At 36.4% G+C, this 20,398-nt stretch overlaps 1 protein-coding gene and 1 non-coding gene across 3 annotated transcripts in view; one reads left to right on the forward strand and one right to left on the reverse strand.

Annotated features, from left to right (window-relative positions):
* Positions 1 to 20,398, forward strand: part of LOC138703414 (medium-chain acyl-CoA ligase ACSF2, mitochondrial-like) — a 107,532-nt gene that overhangs the window by 21,336 nt on the left and 65,798 nt on the right. The window lies entirely within an intron of this gene.
* Positions 17,421 to 17,493, reverse strand: TRNAN-GUU (transfer RNA asparagine (anticodon GUU)). Its single transcript has one exon. It is a non-coding gene; the product is annotated as a tRNA-Asn (tRNA).

Here is a 20,398-nt window from a genome sequence, read left to right on the forward strand (position 1 = left end):
TGTGTGTGTGTGTGTGTGTGTGTGTGTGTGTGTGTGTGTGTGTGTGTGTGTGTGTGTGAATTACAGAATATTAATTTTATTTTTCTCAACTTTCCCTTGCGGAGAATATTGATGTAATGAAGTGAAATTAAAGGGTCGTCCGTTACCCGACTTAAATCTTACTTAAGCTTCATCCAGCCAAATAGTGCATATATGTAAGGAAGTATAACAATGAAATTTACGCTAAGCATTTGTGGTTACGTGGATGTGAACAAAAAAAAAATCTGTATTTTGTTTTCCTTGCCTCCTCTTCGGTGGTGATACTGCATGGACTAGAAGTGGTGTGACAGATTTAGTATATTTGCTCCTAAAAAGCAAAATGCACGAATCTTCGCAGTCTCACCTGAAAAATTTTGTTTCATTGGCTATGTTACGCAACTCATACTGCTGTGCAATTAAGTGAAACGAACAGAGCAAACATTCTCAAACATAAAGAAGAAGTGAGAAAAAATCCTGAAATTATTTTTAAAAAATGATTGTATCAAATTTTGTGGCCAATATGAACTTCCCCTTACGGAACATGATGAAAAAACGATTCGAAGAACGCTGCTGTGTTTCGTGGGTTGCTACAATTCGTGAGTAATCTAAACGAGCCTCTCAAAAATCATTTGGAACATGTCACTGTTTAAGGTTATTCTAAGACAATTCAGAATGAACTGGTAGATTGTAAGTTGAGTGTCTGCCGATCTGAAATTCAGACTGAAATCGATGGTATTAGTTTTTCTTAGGGGTTAGCAAATGGTCCTACAGACATCTCCCAACTAAGACAGGAAGTTCTGGTTTTTCGATATGTAGTGCATTTATTTTTGTCCTATTCTTATTAGTAATGGTAACAAGAAGTGAAATTTGTATGTACCGAAATCTACTGCAGCTCTCCCAATCCACAAGTTCACGAGACGCCACTGACTGGAAGTAATGATGAACAGGAAAAAAGTTCGGACTATAAGAAGATCAGATGATAAACAACATTAAGATATACGGATCGTATGCCGTGACAAAGAGGAAGGCGAACAATAGGGGAGACTGGGGAATACAAGGTTTGCAATGAGGGACTTGCTCTTGGGCAGAAAACTATGAAACATTACTATTACTGGCCGCCACCACCACCGCCGCCGCCGCCGACGCCGCCGCCGCTACCACCACCACCACCACCACCACCACCACCAAAAACTTCGAGTGAAGCTAAACTTAAGACTAAGTATCGTTTTCATAATTAACCTGTATATTCCAGTTAGTTAACAAGGCAAAAATAATAACGAAAATAAATAAGAAATTTGCAATTTTAAATATAGAGAAGAAGCACAAATCAACATATCTAGCAATACTTAAAGAGTATAAAATAAGACAAATTTTTTCCGTTTAATTTTGAATTGTGATTGGACTCTAAAGAAATTTCGTAGACATAATATGACATCATGAGTCAATAAAAATACAATTTGGTCTTGTTCGAGACTAAGAGATGTTACCTCAAGGTAAGACTTTCGTGCATTAACGTTAAAGCGGTCAGTTTCAGAACATAATGACCTCGTAACTTAGCGGCAGCCAAAACAGGTTTCACTGTAATTACATAAGTAACACAGAACTAAAAAGAGCTTCTACAGCACGTAAGATCACCTTGAGTAGGATGATTGCAGCTGTCATTAATGTAACACATCTACGAGACCTTGGTTTGTTTAAAAATAACAATAGAAACAGCAACAATTCTCACCGGATTTAATAAATTCTTATTGAACTAACTGTAAACTCTTCGACAGCAAAACCAATAGAATTTAATCAATTTCTGTTCTATGTTAGAAGAGAAAATTTGTCACAGGAAATAATTTCTTAAGGGTATACATACACTTTCGACCTTTAAAAATTTGTATATTTTATCAATATTGTATTCCTCCATATTCATAAACCCAATTTTGAAGAAATTTTATATGCTTAATGTCTGAAAATTGCTCTTAAATGTAAAAGGAAAAAAAATGGCCAGATAAAAAGTTTTTGGAATTGTGACTTTTCAAAATTTTTATTTTTCGATATATACCAAACTGCTATTTAATACATTACTCCCAAAAAGTTAAATATTTTTTAATAACCTTTTTTTGCCTTGAAGGTAACATTCACATGACAAACACTAGTTCAATGGTTTGATTATCTGCGCCACAAGGGGAAGAAAAATTGTTTCATATATTTAAATTTTAAAGAAATATTTCATTGTCCTTTTCTTTAATTCTGTTAAAGGTTGAACTACGGTTTGTTTTCTTACTAAGAAAATGGTCATGCAAAATTTTATGCAAATATCTAACACAATGTGAAAGGTATGATTTAAAACCTTTTGAAAATTGCAAGTTTTGAAGAAATGACCGATTAAATTACACATTGCTGGTTGATATTGCGTTTGCAAGGAAAGATATTTTAATGCACAACCTGGTCAATTTTATAGATATTTTATAATTTCTCTTACAAAAAAGCTAAAAGTTCATGTTAAATTAATATATGAAAAATGAAAAATCAATATTTCTGACCCTCGAATGTAAAGTATGTGTTTCAAAATGAGCGATACATATTTCTGGCTGATATTGTTTGCATGGGAAGACATTTTAATGCATAACTTAGTCAATTTTATAACATTTTAATATTTCTTTCACAAAAATTTTAAACCTAAAAGTTCATGTTAAATTACTATAATAAAAATGAAAAATCAATATTTTTTACCCCCGAATGTGTGTTTGAAACATGAGTGAAACATATGCATTCATTCATAGTGTTCTGCCCAAAGGCAGGTCTTTCACTGCAAACCCAGCATTATCCAATATTTCTTATTTTCTGCCTTCCTCTTAGTCTCTGCATATGATCCATATATCTTAATGTCGTCTAACGTATATCTTCTTCTGCCCCGAACTCTTCTGCCGTTCACCATTTCTTCCAGTACATCCTTTAGTAGGCAGTTTCTTCTCAGCCAGTGACCCAGCTAATTCCTTTTCCGTTTTCTGATTAGTTTCAGCATCATTCTTTCTTCACCCATTCTTTCCAACATAGCTTCGTTTCTTATTCTGTCTGTCCATTAAACACGCTCCATTCTTCTCCATATCCATATTTCAAATGCTTCTAGTCTCTTCTTTTCACTTCGTCGTAATGTCTTGCGAATTCTAAATGAGGCAGTAAAACAAGTGGTCAGCTTCAAATACTTTGGGTTTATTATAAGCAGTGACATGAACAGCTGCCAACAAGTCAAAAGGAGAATAGCAATGGCAAAGGAAGCTTTTCATGGAAAAAGGAGCATCTTCTGTGGCCCTCTTGAGAAAGAACTAAGAAAGAGACTAGTGAAGTGCTTTGTGTGGAGTCTAGCATTGTTTGGTGCAGAAACATGAACATTACAACGAAGTTAAGAGAATCGAATAGAAGCATTTAAAATGTGGATATGGAGAAGGATAGAACGTGTGAAGTGGACAGACAGAATAAGAAATGAAGTTTTGTTGGAAAGAGTGGGTGAAGAAAGAATAATGCTGAAACTGATCAGAAAGAAAAAAAGGAATTGGTTGGGTCACTGGCTGAGAAGAAACTCCCTACTGAAGGATGCACTGGAAGGAATGGTAAACGGGAGAAGAGTTCGGGCTGAAGAAGATATCAGATGATGGGCGACATTAAGATATGTGGATCATATGCGCAGACTAAGAGGAAGGCAGAAAATAGGAAAGACTGGAGAAAGCTGGCTTTGCAGTGAAAAACCTGCCCATGGGCAGAACAAGTATGTATGTATGTATGTATGTATGTATGTATGTATGTATGTATGTATGTATGTATGTATGTATGTATGTATGTATGTATGTATGTATGTAAGACATTAATAATGCTAATACAAAAAGGATCATTCAGAAAAGTGGATTGGCGAAGCCTAGATTTGAATTACTCGTAGATAATTAAGTGTGGACAAATATTAGTTCTTACCAACTCTAACTTACGCCTATTCGGTGTCATTTAGCTACTTTAATTGTTTTTCGGAGACAATTTCTTCTGATTTTTCTGTTGCTTAAATAGAGATTTAGCAATTTTTCAGGATCCTCTAGAAACAAAAGTAAAACTTTATCCACTGACAACAATGAATCTGGTGACTTTTGAACTGCGGTTTGGCAACTTGCCGTACACTTCCTTTTCGAACATTAATAGCCTGTTTTCAAATTACTGTAGGTTTTTTTTTTTCTGAGGAATAGGCAGATACAAATAATAGGATAAAAAATGTTGCTACATCACGTAAAAGCATAGGATACATTTGTACGTATTTTTAATTAACTTACCCGGCACACCGAAAAATTCAAGCGACGTTCTCTTCCACCAATGTTATTATTTCATTGTCACGCTATCAATTTCTTTATTTTCTATTATCCCTGTATAGTATTTCTCAGTAAGATCGAGTAAAACTGAATTTCTGTATGCACTGAAATTTGGTGCTCTCTCTCTTTTCGTTTCTTTCCTTTCTGTAACTACTTATTTCAAGGAATTAAAAACGGAAAAGAGACCTACATTGATATGTACACGAATAAATACAAATTTCAACTATTTTAAGTTATTTATTCCTCTGGCACATCGTCAAGTGAGATGTACTGCCTGATACAATTAATAGTTGTTCAGCCTTAGATACAAACAATGACCGATCTCCTATAGCTCCACTTCGGGGAGCGCCTGATTCACACGTCTAGGGAAAGGATGAATATTTTGCACCTAATGTATATATCTTCGTTACAGATGATTCATAACACTAGACCTATAAACAGACAGAAAAAGGCAACAAACAAATAAACAAAACAAACGAAAGCAGAGCGGATTCGTGCATAAGACATTTCTTCAAGTGTGAACCTAAGCTCTCACGAAATTAACAGAAGTATCCCGAAGAAGACTTTCAAGTAAACATTTTTATGGAGACAGATAAAAGGTTATTTGTTTTCTTCCACCATGTTAACAATGCCAAAATAAGTGTTTGTACAAATTCTGGCCACTCAAGCATAATTAAGAAAGCCGTAAAAAATAAATTTCCCTGGGGCCGTTTACAGATAGAAAACACAAATTTATTGAAACAGATGTAACAATTGTTCAGCTATGTTTTTCGATTTATTTCCCACCGGAATTGAGACATTTTTCATAAGATGAGATCAACGTTTGTATCCCTGTATCGTAGAAGTCTGCCGCCTGGAATCGGAACCAGTTTGTGACAATCGTCTGCACCTCTCTGTCGATCCCACGGAATGACAAATGTCTCAATTTCATCGGGAGATATGTTTAAAAATATCTCAAAGTTTGTTGTGTCTGTTCCAAAAAAATGTTTCCTCTAAAAAATGTGTTCTCTTTCTGTAAACGGTCCCAGGGAAATTTATTTTTTACGGTCCTCGTAATTGCGATCTAGTGGCCAAAATTTGTACCAGCACTTGTTTTGACATTATTAACATGTTGTAAGAAAAAAATAACTTTTTTATTTTCTACCATGAGAATTTTTGCTTATTAGCGGTATGGCAGCCGGTCATTTATTTCGTCTAAAACTGTTCATATCACCCAGGACCTCAGGCTTGCTTTGTTATCATGCATTAATTAAGAAGTTTGAAGAAACTGGTTCAGTTCATGATAAAATATAATCGGGAGGACCAAGAATTAGTGATATTCAGGTCGTAAAAGTTCTTCACGAAGGCTAGAAAAACCCGTTTAGCAGTGCTAACGTGTCAAGCAAAAGATTGGAAATGCCATACAACATTGTACAGTAAATTATACGCAAAATTCTGAAAATATACTCTTATATACCGTAGCCTACTGCTAATGATTTTTGAACTGAAGGAAGCTGGTTAGAATAAGATTAGCACAATTTATTAGGAATCGGTCCTTCTTCTTACCTACCCGCAGATGATATCGACATCATCGCTAGAATAGGAACGGCTTTGATGGAAGCATTTACCACCCTGGAAAATTCAGCAAAGGAAATGGACCTACAAATAAATGAGGAAAAGACCAAATATATGATTTTCAGTGCAAAAAAATATAGATTTGAATAAAGGGTGGGAGAGCAACGGTGAATAGTTGACTGTTTGGACTTTTTCCATGGCTAATTTTCAAAAATTGTAGCATAATGTTTCGAAGAGTGGATGTCTCTTCGAAACGTTCTGCTACAATTTTTTTAAATTAGCAATGGAAAAAGTCCAAACAACTCAACCATCAAAAAATATAAATAACGCAAATAATCTACCGAACCATATACAGATTGGAAATTACAATTTTGAATGTGTAAGTAATTTCACATATTTGGGCTCCTTGGTAAATCAGAAAAACGATATAACTACTGAAATTAGGAAAATAATATTTTTTCACTATCGTGTTTTTCTTGTATTTACAGCTCTTGTTGTTATTAGGCCTTGAAAGTTAGAATTCCCACATAAAAACTTGTTAGGGAAACCATTTCTTCATAACATAGAACTATACTGAAATAGACCCATTACAGTGCACTTATTGTTACTCAGTTACCATTACAGTGCAGTTTTGCGAAGGCTTTTGAATAATATTGCTCTAAATTTTCAACGCAAAATAGATTGTATCTGCAATTTTAAAAATATGATCCTGCAAAATATTTTGTACAATACAAGATTGTGGAGTACATTACAAAATCTCGGAAACTGAAAAACTGGATCTGCTCGTTATTTCAAACTTTTCCTCGATTTTAAAAGAAGCACTTCCCAACCTTGTATCGTCTTCTTTCACTTCTTCTTCCTATTAAGTATTAAGTCGTTTCAGCTGACAGTCCAAAGATCTTGTTCCTAAAGGGCGGTAATTTAGTGCTTGGCCTGGTATTCTTGTTCTAGGCTTCCTGAGTATATGTGATTTCCATTTCTGTCTGTAATTTTGAATTTTCTCTAAAATTTGGTCAATATTTAATTCTTTCAAAATATCCAAATTTTTCTTCTTGTCTAATCTAGAATAGCCAGCAGTTCTTAAATCTTCATTTCATTCGTAATATACTATATTATGCACTCGTAAGACACATCAGATCTAAGCTATTAACTATTCGAAGCAAAATTAGAATTTATAAAACTCTGATTAGGTCAGTGCTGATATATGATATGCTCCAGAAATATGGACTCAGTCAACAAGATATAGCCCTATATAGACTAAATATTTTTGAAAGGAAAGTATTAAGAGCCATCTTTGGACCAATCAAAATGAATAATGAATGGAGAGCTCGTTATAATTATGAACTGTACGAACTATTCAAGGAACCAAATATCATTTCGTTTATAAAAACCGATCTTTAAGATGGGTTGGATACCTAATCAGGATGGAAGACTCAAGTCAGCAGTAAGAGTCTACTGATATAACCCATGAGGTAGAAGACAGAGGAAGACCGAAAACCAGGTGGTAGAATAACGTCAAAGATGATTCCAGAATTATTGGAGCATACAGCTGGACAACTAAAGCAAAGAATAAAGATGAATTGCGAAGATCTCTTGAGACAGCCAGGACCCTGAAAGGGATGTCTGATGATGATGATGATGATGATGATCATGATCATGATCATGATGATGATGATGGTGGTGGTGGTGGACAGCCAGAACCCTGAAAGGGTTGTCGAGATGATGATGATGATGATGATAATGATGATGATGATGATGATGATGGACAGCCAGGACCCTGGAAGGGTTGTCGAGCTGATAATGATGACGATGGCGATGATTAGAATAAGAGATATAATTTTTTTATCAAGTGATTAGTTCAGATGGAAACAACCACAATGGTTTCCGCGTAATTTGTGGACAGTTGAGGAGCACTTTACTCTCAATGGAGGAATACTTATAAGAAAATTGTCAACTATGAACAAAAGACAATCGACGTGCACAGACTAAATCCCACTCTTAGCACATTCCTTAGCCGCTTAATTCTTCTCGATTCCTCAATTTGTTTTACAGTTTTTATTGATTTTAACTATGTTATTGACGTTATAGTACCCCTACACTTACAAAGTTTGCTCAATAGTTTATTTCATATTTATTTTTGTTCCTTGGTTTGTTATGATAGCCTTGTAATGTTGGGACCGATAGGGTGCGTGTACCTGCTGAATACTCCCCTTGCCAGTCACTACCGTAGCATGCGTAAACAGTGTACCTGCTGAATAATAATGCCGAAGGTTAAAGGTTATAGGCGTGTATTTTTGCAGAGGAGTTTGGTGAGTGTTTCGAAGTGAATGACGGGAAAATTAGATGTAAATTATATAGTACAAACATACGAGGTGACAAGCGATATTATATGCAGAGACATTGTAATAGGTACAATAAAAGAAAGGAGGAAACTCAAACCCACGAATAATGAATTTTAATCTTTATTTATAGCTCTGAAGGATATTAGTTTAGAGTTAACTTAAAACCTTTAAAAGACATTTATCATTAATGTACATCAAATTAAACAAATATAAAAATATTAACTAGTAATTGTTGGTAATTCTGAATAACTGTGTTCTACAGGGGATAGACTTTGTAATCATTCAATTGAATGATAATTGATCATTCTTCTGCACAAAACGAGATGTATGTAAAAATGCAATGACCGGCAAAAAAGGAACACCTTGAATATTTCCAGGTAATGTTTAATTATGAAAATTTCATGAATGATTATGAAACGAAATGGACTTTTGTGGCAAATTAAATGAATCTACGATATAAATATCGTAAAATGTAAAACGAAATAGGATAAAGTTGCCTAATTCCGTGATACTCCTAATTCCGTGATACTTTTTTTCACTGAATGTCACGGGGTTGGGTACCTTGCTAGGAAGTTCACTGATGTCTCAAAAGTAGGCGAAAGATGCACTCTTTCGAAAAAGATGTCTGGCGCTATAGCCGAACGGCAAAGCTTTGACTGACATTCAATTTTTTAAAAGTATTACGGGATTAGGGGTATCAAGGAAATAGGCAACTTTACCCTATCATAAAATTGAGGTTTGAATTAATTTGTGTGAATTAATACCTGTTCACACATTAAAACAATTTGTTGCTAATAGAGTAACCCGCATTAGAGACACAACCTAGTAGCGGGTGTTTCCTCCTCTTGCTCTAATGATAGCTTCCGTTCGCTTGGCATGCTCCTTACCACACTACTAATGTATTCTTACCCAATGTTTTCCCATTCCCTCAAATGTTGCATTGTTTCTGGAGGGTGATCTCTGCCAAACACGTCGTCCTAGATTATGCCATACGTGCTCTATCGGATTTAAGTCCGGGCTGCATGAAGGCCACCCAAGAGACACGATACCAACTTCATACAAAAAATCCGACACACACCGAGCACCGTGAGGACGGGCATTATCATGCATAAGGATGAAATTTTCTCCTGCAAATATCGAGAACGGAACCACATGATAATGAAGTACCTCATCAATATATCATGCTGCCGTCTGAGATTTATTTTCGATGATGACAAGCTCCGTTTTCTCGTTGGTAGATATTCCCGCCCAGACCATAATGGAGCCACCTCCAAATTGTGTGCGTTTAGCGATCATACAGTCAAGATAGCATTCTCCTGGTCTCCTCCATACTCGTTCCCTTCCATCTGGTCTTCTTACTCAAAATCTGGACTCGTCTGTAAAGAGTACATGGCTCCTGTCTTCATGTGTCCAATGTTGGTGGTTCCTTGCAAATGCAAGGCGATTTCTGCGTTGTTCTGCAGACAGCAGAGGACCAGTTGCTGGCCTCCGAGATCTCAGATTTACTTCATCAAGCCTTCTTCTAATTGTCCTTTCACTGATGTTGATGTGCATGGCCAATTGAAGTCATTACTGGCTTCAACAGCGGTAGTGTGCCGGTCGTGCAAGATCTCATGCATCAAAACTCGATCATCTCTGACTGAAGTTTTTCTCTTAAGGCCTGAATACAGTCTCATAATTATTGCTGAGTTCCTCAAAAGCGACGCAGTGACCTATGCACCATAGAGGGGGCTGCATTCAATGTCCGGGCAACGTGTCGAAGTGCCACTGCAGCTGTTACTTCAAGAGATGAGAGAGACATATTTTATAAAAACACAAAATGGCTGTCTTATATCAAATGAAAAACGCAAAAATGAACTCATAAATTCTGCGTTACTAATTTTTTCCTAGATCTTCAATTTAACATCTTCTGCGCAGAAACAAAGTTTTTAATGTTATTACGTAGCAGTACGCTATTAAAGTTTAACTTAAAGTTTTTGTTTTCTAGAAGTTTAAAACTGACGCAGAAAAAATGTTTTACCATAACTGTTGATGAATGTACAATTGATTAGTTTGTACTAAAGATTTCAACAATTGATTAGTTTGTACTAAAGATTTCAAAGAGTTCCCTTTTTTTTTTTTTTTTTTTTTTTTTTTTTTTTTTTTTTTTTTTTTTTTTTTTTGCCAGTCAGGTACATTTTGTAATGCTAGGTAGCGTATATTTACTTTTAGGCCTGTCCAGATTTGTTTGTGTTCACTTTGTTATTCCCGTAATCGATCACAGAACCAAGTCAATGTCCTCATACTAGCTCACGTCTCCGGCATATATACCATGCTGCAGTCAATTTGTGTACGGTCCCCAAAATTACAAACCTAGTTATGACAAATTTTCTAATAAATACAGGCCTGTCAAGAAGTAGGCATGTGTGCATGTTTACTGTCAGTTCCAATTTATCTAGAATCATATTTTATACGCGAATGTAATATATTTCTGCGAATTTTACAGCTAATACGATAAATTTACGACTTTTTGTTCTACTCCACAATAGAAAAAAACGAAATAAAAGAAAATTAACTAAAAAAAACTTATAATCCTTCTGTTGTTTCACTATGTATACTATAGAGGCTATAATTAACGGGCCATAATGCTTACATGCAATATTCGTAGTCACAATCATTAAACACGGTTGACTTTAATGTTTTGTCACAATCTTTTGTGAAACAAGAAATAACTTTTGTTGTAAAGTGAAAATGAAATTCAGTAGAGATTAAATGACCGTCTATTCGTGTGACACAAATTGCAGTCATAAATGTTGTGTTCAAGTGAAAAGAACTATGCTGTCTGTAAATATGGTAATGTGAAAATTCAGTGGAAATACAAATATGCATGTGAAAAATAGCTCAAGAGCGGAACACATTACATTATTTTGTGCCAAAAGTGTAATACATAAGACACCAAAGAAGAAACTGGCTATTGAAAGAACTGTTTAAAACAAAAACACAAAGCACATAAATAAAGTAAGTCGAAGACAGACACTGCATGTACCAAGGTCGAATAAGGTAAACTTAGTAATATATTATATATTTAATATACCGATAAAAGTTTCAAGTAATTACGTAAACACATCTAAATATAACGTTACGAAACACTTGCACATATTGGGAATTCTCACAAAAACTAGTTTTTAGTCAAATATATTTCATTTTTGTCAGTTTTACCTACCTTTACTGATTTAAAATCCAAATACAGTATAGGGGAGTGTATTACCTTCAGACCAAAATTAAACAAAATAAATTGTGGTCTCTCTCTGGTAGTGTGGTCAGCACTTTTAAAAAATATAACATCACTGTCAATAAGACTGCTGATGAATAGTAGGGGTCTAGTAGTGGTCGTAATGGTGGTGGTAGAAGCAATAGTAGTAACATTAGTAGCAGCAGTAGCAGACAGATCTGGACAACATAGTTATTCCATAGATCTGGACGACAAAATTATTCAATAGATCTGAGCTATCAAATTAATCGATGATTTGGAAGATTTAAATACGCGACAGATCTGGACGATCGAAATATTTGATACATTTAGATCGAATTACAAGATAGATCTGAACGATCGAATTATTCGATTAATCTGGACGATCCAATTATTTGGTAGGTATGAAAGATCACACATTCGGTAGGTTCAAAAATCTAATTACTCGTTAAGTTCGAACGCTCGAATTACTCGTTAAGATCGAAAGTTTGAATTATTCGTCAAGTTCTAGTGCTCGAATAATTACTCGACAGATGAGAACGTCAGTATTATTCAGATTCGAACGACCGAACTACTCAGAAGGTTCGAACGATCGAATTAATCGGAAGGTTCTAACGATCGAATTAATCGAAAGGTTCTAACGATCGAATTAATCGGAAGGTTCTAACGATCGAATTAATCGGAAGGTTCTAACGATCGAATTAATCGGAAGGTTCTAACGATTGAATTAATCGGAAGGTTCTAACGATCCAATTAATCGGAAGATTCTAACGACTGAATTACTCGGCAGGTTTGAACAATCAAATTACTCGACAGGTTCAAACGATCAAATTACTCGACAGGTACAAACGATCAAATTACTCGACAGGTACAAACGATCAAATTACTCGACAGGTACAAACGATCAAATTACTCGACAGGTTCAAACGATCAAATTACTCGACAGGTTCAAACGATCAAATTACTCGACAGGTACAAACGATCAAATTACTCGACAGGTACAAACGATCAAATTACTCGACAGGTACAAACGATCAAATTACTCGACAGGTTCAAACGATCAAATTACTCGACAAGTTCTAACGACCAAATTACTCAACAGGCTCGAACAATCAAATTATTCAGTAGGTTCGAACGATCGAATTATTCGGCAAGTTCGAAAGATTTAATTAATAGACAAGTTCGAACAATCAAATTATTCAGTAGGATCGAACGATCGAATTATTCGGCAAGTTTGAAAGATTTAATTAATAGACAAGTTCGAACGATCAAGTTAACCAGTAGATTCGAAAGATCGAATTACTCGGCAGGTTGGAACGACCAAATTATTTAGCAAATTCGAACGCTCAAATTACTCGGTAGGTTCGAACGATCTAATTGTTTGGCAGGTTCGAACGATAAAATTACTCGGAAGATTCGAACGATCAATTTATCTACAGGTTCGATCAAATTATCGACAGGTTCGAACATCAAATTATAGACAGGTTCAAACGATCACATTATATACAGGTTCAAACGATCAAATTATCGGAAGGTTTGAACGACCGAATTATTCGATATGTGTAAACGCTCGAATTTTTCTGTACCCTATATTTGAACGATTCAACGATCAAATTATTCGGTAGGTATGAGCAACCGAATTACGACTGAATTACTCAACACTGTTAAGTACTCGGATTATTCTTCGTTTTGATAGTACAGCATAGTTCGATAGTGTTTATTTGATAGTACTGGTCACAGACGAGTTTTCATACGTGAACAGACGAGGTCACTGTCAAAAAACGAAAGTCCCTACAGATAAATAATTACTAAGGTTTTTTTGCCCTTGGATGGTCTGCGTGAGTGGAGTAGGATTCTTACCGAATGACTGACGACTGGCATGACGTCTTTGACAATTGTCACGCTATTCGTTTTTTGTCTCGTAAGAAATAGAGTTTTAGATCTGAACATTAGCTTTAGCATACCGTCATTTCCTATAACTATGGTCCTGGAACATAACTATGGTCCAAGATACAACCATTCAAAGAACATTGTGGAAGCAACATAGACCGTTCATAGACAGCTGCAGTGACTTGACTTCAAACTACAATACAGCAAAGATATAGATAAACGAGGCATCACGTTATGGAGTACAAAATTTGAATGGTTGTATCGCGGACCATAGTTGTGTTCCAGAATCATAATTATAGGAAATGACGGTACATTATATCTAATCTACATGTCTTCAAACTCTTACACTTAAATCTTCTGAAAGGCTAATAGGCCTAATAGTGAGTTATTTCGTGAGTGAAACTGGTCAGACATGAACACAACATCCGCACGCATTCACCACGATATGATTACGTTCGAGAGAACAGGAAAGTCTCTCAAAAACGTTATTCACTTCTCTACAGTATAAAAGTAACGAAAATAAACATTTTATATAATTCTGAGATAACATTCGTAGATTATGTAGGTCATAGTTTAAGCAGCGACTGTGGTTTAGATTTAACTCTGCGTAAAACTGAGGTCGTTGAGTTGGATTCCTGCTGAAACATCGTAGTTTACCCATTATAAAAGTGATGTGTAATAGTAAAAGTAATAATATAATAGTAGACCTCTACGTAGTAGTAATGTCAGTATGAGTACTAATATTAGTAGTAACTTAAATATTAGAAATATCAGTGTAAATAATATTAGTAGCAGTAGTAGAACAAGTATAAGATATATTACGGTACAAGTAGTAGTAAAAGTAGTGTAAGTTAGTAGGATAGGTAGCTTAGTAGTATGAGTAATAGCTGTCTGACAGAATTAGGAACATTAAATCCAGACGTTTGAGATGGGCAGGGCGTGTAGTACGTATGGGCGAATCCAGAAATGCATAGGCCTATAGAGTGTTAGTTGAGAGGCCGGAGGGAAAAAGACCTTTGAAGAGGCCGAGACGTAGATGGAAGGATTATATAAAAATGGATTTGAGAGAGGTGGGATATGATAGTGGAGACTGGATTAATCTTGCTCATAAGGACCGATGGCGGGTTTATGTGAGGGCGGCAATGAACCTCCGGGTTCCTTAAAAGCCATTTGTAAGTAATGAGTAGACCTAATAGCAGTAGTATGAGTAGCAGCAGTAGTACGAGTTGTATCAGGGGTATAAGTAGTAGCACTAGTATTACAAGTAGTATAGTAAGCCTAGTAATAATAGTAGTAGTAGTAGTAGTAGTAGTAGTAGTAGGCCTACAAGTAATGTAGTAGTAGGCATGTGTAAGTACTTGCAATTGCATAAGTAGTAGTAGTAGTAGTAGTAGTAGTAGTAGTAGTAGTAGTAGTAGTAGTAGTAGTAAGTTTATGTATCACCAATGGTATAAGTAATAGTAGTGAGGAGTAGTATTAGGTGAAGAGCAGCAGTACTAGTAATACAAGTAGCACAGTAGTAGACTTGTATAAGTAACAGTAATAGCACTACAAGCAATGTTGTAGTAGGCCTATACGTAGTAGTATAACAGCAGCAATAATAGTAGCACCTGCAGTACAACTAGTAACAACAGTACAGTAGCAGTAGTAGTACAAGTAGCAGCAGAAGTACAAGCAGCAGCAGTAGTGCAAGTAAAAAATTATGGTTTATTTAACGACGCTCGCAAATGCAGAGGTTATATCAGTGTCGCCGGTGTGCCGGAATTTTGTCCCGCAGGAGTTCTTGTACATTCCAGTAAGTCTACTGACATGAGCCTGTCGCATTTAAAAACACACTTAAATGCCATCGACCTGAGCCGGGATGGAACCCGCAACCCCCAAAATAGACTGCCAGCGCTATACCAAGTATACTACCGAGCCGACCCTAGTATAATAGCAGCAGTAGTACAAGTAGAAGCAATAGTACAAGAAAAAGCAGTAGTACAAGTGGAAGCAGTAGTACAAGTAGAAACAGTAGTTCAAGTAGAAACAGTAGTTCAAGTAGAAACAGTAGTTCAAGTAGAAACAGTAGTTCAAGTAGAAGCAGCAGTTAAAGTAGAAGCAGTAGTACAAGTAGAAGCAGTTTAGAAGCAGTAGTAGTAGAAGCACTATTACACGTAGAAGCAGTAGTTCAAGTACAAGCAGTTTAGAAGCAGTATTAGAAGTAGAAGCAGTATTACACGTAGAAGCAGTGTTTCAAGTAGAATCAGTAGTTAAGTAGAAGTAGTAGTTCAAGTAGAAGCAGTAGTTCAAATAGAAACAGTAGTTCAAGTAGAAGCAGTACTGCATGCAGCAACAGTAGTACATGTAGTGTAGTAGCGCAACCAGATGAAGACCTATTGTTTTATTACCTTATTACAACCTACTATTAGGCTAATATATTTATAAGTAGTTTATAGTTAGGAGAAGGTGAACAGTGTCGGCGGAGTGGTAGAGGGAAACGGGAGTACCCCAGGAAAATTCCTCTGCAACGTCAGCTTTGTCCACCACAAATGCCATCATGATCTGGCCGGGGACCGAATCTGGATGCGAGACAAATTCGCAAGCGCTTCACCGCGATAATAATATTATTATAAGCGTAAGCATTAAAACTTGAAACAACTTATATTGCTAACAGTAATTAATAATTGATAAATGCTTCCTCAGTTTATCTTGTAGGCCTGTAGAGAATTACAAAGTCGAGAAACAGTTACAGTGGAAGAAGATGAGTATGAGAAGGTTCGGTGGGAAGGTATGGATGGTATTGAGTACTACGATCCCTTAGATTACAGTGATAGGGAAGTTTTGTAAACAGGACGCGAGATAGACAGGAGCGGAGAAATGCAATATATGAAAGAGGAGGAAAAGACAGTGGATTTTTCTACAATCTTCTGGACGGAGCCAGGACAAAATTTCGAGGAGTGGTATTGCATTATCAGCCCGGTCAATATTGCAGGCGAAATGGTATTTTAGGCGCCTAAAAAGACTCTAAAAACAACAAAAATGGGGCAATGAAAGGAATTGAAATTACATTGAATCACTCGTCATTCATAAAGTAAACATCCATAAGACCATAAGTAACTTAACAAAGTGCACTGGAAAAGTAGTTTCTCTGTTCTATGGACTTGTTTCACTTGTACTTATGAATCCACAATTCACGTCCATAATTTGAGTTACAATAACCAACAAGCAACTTTTCAAGATTAACACACAAACTTCTGTCACGTTTATTGAAAAAAAAAAATCAGTTTATATGCTGAAAAAGATCTCTCAATGTATACTGATGTGACTGGAGTATACTTAAACAGTGCCATCCTGGATACATAGTAATCGTCCCAATGGTAATAAAAGCAGGAAATTCTCCTACTCACTGACGATATAAAGAAGCTTCCGATGTTTTCAATTTTTTTTTTTTTTTTTTTTTTTTTTTTTTTTTTTTTTTTTTTTTTTTTGGCATCCTCACAAAGATAATTCTAGACTGACTGTGTACTTCGTGTTCGCAACACAGTGCTGGAGTCACAAGGACAAGATCGATTCCAGAGTAAGCAAAACAACAATGCTGCACTGCAACAGTGTGTCCCATCATATCTATGAGTACTATAAGAAGTGCAATTTTCTTAGTTTCCAACACAGAAATAAATGCAGTATTGTTGAGTGAGTAGCCATATAAAGAAATAGGAAAAAAATACAAATAAAAACAAAAGTGCAAAAAAGTACAGTACATATTAAAGCAAAAAAAGGCGTTAACGGCAAGAAAAAGGCAAGATAAAACTTCATCAGAATGTTTCATTTCTCATGCATGATTCGTGCACATTTACTAAAAAGTCTTTAAATATAACCATTCAAATAAAATAGGCATTTTCTTATACATCCGATGTCTAGTCATAACATGGCCAACACTGAACAAGTTTATATGCAGGTAAATGCACGTTTAACATGAGTTTAATATACGGTACCAATTCCTTTTGCAAATCAAGCTTTCAGGCATAACTCCCTGTAAAGTTTATTTGAATAATTTCGAGGGAAAAATTGTTCCGGGGCCGGGTATCGAACCCGGGACCTTTGGTTTAACGTACCAACGCTCTACCAACTGAGCTACCCGGGAACTCTACCAGACACCGATCCAATGTTTCCCCCTATATCCTCAGTTGGTAGAGCGTTGGTACGTTAAACCAAGGTACCGGGTTCGATACCCGGCCCCGGAACAATTTTTCCCTCGAAATTATTCAAATCAACTTTACAGGGAGTTATACCTGAAAGCTTGATTTGCATAATACACGTCACTGTTCGTTAACAGAAAACCACAATTTAAGTCACACACAGTTAGTGTGCACTCAACGTTGGTTGCTTGACGGTTGTCAGCCCACTTTGAGGTCTGTGGATATAGAGGAAAAATTGGATCGGTGTCTGGTAGAGTTCCCGGGTAGCTCAGTTGGTAGAGCGTTGGTACGTTAAACCAAAGGTCCCGGGTTCGATATCCGGCCCCGGAACAATTTTTCCCTCGAAATTATTCATACCAATTCCTTTTGTTTTTCAGAACTTTGACCATGTATTTATATTAAGCGATTGTCACGATGGCCATGACTAGACCGATATAATCACGTGATTCCGGTTCGCGCTCTGCGCAATGTAACGCTTAGGTCAGTTAACAGAACGATACAGTAATCGAAGTGGGTCATCACGAGTGTTTGCACTAACACCTTTTTCAGGGAAAAGAGAAAATTCCTTAATCGTCTAGAACGAGTATATTAATGAGAATTTTTTTTCATGTTTCTGCAACTTGAATATTCCAATTTAAACTTTTATCCATATGTATACATAGGTCTTTGACCGATTCACTCAATTACGTGTTCATAACACGGCAATAGGTTCAATAGGAATGTCTCTATATCAGCTAAAAAATTAACTTCAGAGGGCTTATAAACTACACATAACAGACATTTCTGAAAACTGATTCGTATTTCTACGAAAATAAATTCAGGGCGAGATGAATATTCGACGGGGGTCTGGTGAATAACTTTGGGCTCAAAATCCTATCATCTAATGAAGGCCGCAACATCGCCTCTCCACTTATTTAAGCGATCTATTCTTGTATACTTGTAAATTTTATCTTTAAAACGGGCAAAAGTATTTTAATGAAATCAGTTGGATCTACCGTTTTCGAATGCGATAAAGCGACTTAGCTAGGCCTCGACCTTGAGCAAACTCATTTAGGACTTAAATTAAGCAAATAATTCTTGTACACTTGTAAATATTATCTTAAACCGGTAATTCTTGTACATTTGTAAATTTCATCTTCATAACGGGTCTAAGGATTTTGATATACCAGGTTACTCAAAAATAAGTTACATTTTGACGTCGCCATAACTTGTTTAAGAATTAAGATATAGGTACAAGAAATAAGAACACACTTTTACTCAAAAGATATGGGGTTCGTTGGATTTAGTTTAAATGTTGAATATGTTCGCCATTTTGTTCTTCAATGTTGTGAACAGCATTTACTAATAGATCTGATAGAGTATCTTCAATTTCTTGCAAAGTTGCATATTTTAGTTCGTCGGAAGCCCTAGGTTTGATTAAAAAAAATTCGGTCTTGTAAATAACCCCACAGCCAAAAATCTGTTGGATTGATATCAGGGGAACGCGCTGGCCAGGTTTTAGGAAAATGTCAGCTTATTATGCGATCACCAAACGTGTTACGTAACAGTCGCTTAACTGCTGTATATGTATATATGGGGAGGTGCACCATCCTGCATGAAGATTATGTTCTCGATGTCAAGATTTCGTAAAGTTGGTATGACAATGTCTGCAGCAAGGACCAATTCTTAAATTATGTTTTGTTCAGAAATGTTATATGGCGTTTGTTAAACTTCTTTTACATTCATAACAACACTGAACAAGACTAATTCGATCTTGTAAAATCAAAACCGTTTTAAAACACGGCCAATGATAGTGATTTAAAAATTCAATAAGAAGTAAATTTACTTTTGACACATTATAAACAAAATCTGTTACCATGTTAACCAAAACAAATTAATGTGATAAATGAACAAATCCCGTTATTCGATACATACAAATATGTTACCATTTTGTGTACAGATTAATTTTCTTAAATGTTATATACGTGGTGTGTCTAAAAAGTTCGGTGAATGGTGTCATATCTGAACGGCAACTTGGCGCATGTGCTTGCGCATGCGCATGGTTCTTCAGAGACTTGGGGAGAATTGATACACAGCATGCAATGCATGTGACTGGCAGTGTAAACAGACTGCGACCAGTTGGACGTAGTCAGTGTGAGAGGAAGTGTCACAGCGCAATGGAGCAACGTGTAAACATCAATTTTTGCTACAAATTGGGGAAGACTGCAACGGAGACACATGGAATGTTGGTGCAGGTGTACGGGAGGGAAGCCGTGAGCAGAAAATGTGTTTACGAATGGTTTAAATGCTTCCGTGAAGGAAAGGAAACAATTGAGGATGAGCCACGTTCAGGTCGGCCATCGACAAGCAGAACCCCAGAAATGATCGAGAAAGTGCGACAAATGCTGGCACAAGATCGGCGACTGACTCTAAGATTGATTGCGGAGAAATTGGACATTAGCAAGGACACGGTGCACACCATCATCCGCGATGATTTGGGTAAGCGGAAGATCTGCTTCCGATTTGTGCCTCACAAACTCACAGACGAGCAGAAAGCAAAACGGATGGAAACTTCTGGTGGTTTCATTTCCATGTGTGACCAGGATCCATTGCTTCTGAAAACCATCGTCACGGGAGATGAGACGTGGTGCTACCAGTTCGATCCGGAATCAAAACGGCAATCGATGTCATGGTGTTCACCGACTACACCGCGACCAAAAAAAAAAAAAACCGTCTGCAAAAATCCAAGGTGAAAACACTGTTGATCGCCTTCTTCGACAACAATGGCATCATCCACAAGGAATTTGTTCCTGCAGGTCAAACCTTTAATGCTGCATTTTACCAGTCCGTTTTGAACCGATTGCTACAGCG

The sequence above is a fragment of the Periplaneta americana genome, chromosome 7 (genome assembly GCF_040183065.1).
Source record: "Periplaneta americana isolate PAMFEO1 chromosome 7, P.americana_PAMFEO1_priV1, whole genome shotgun sequence".
Lineage (NCBI taxonomy): Eukaryota > Metazoa > Arthropoda > Insecta > Blattodea > Blattidae > Periplaneta > Periplaneta americana.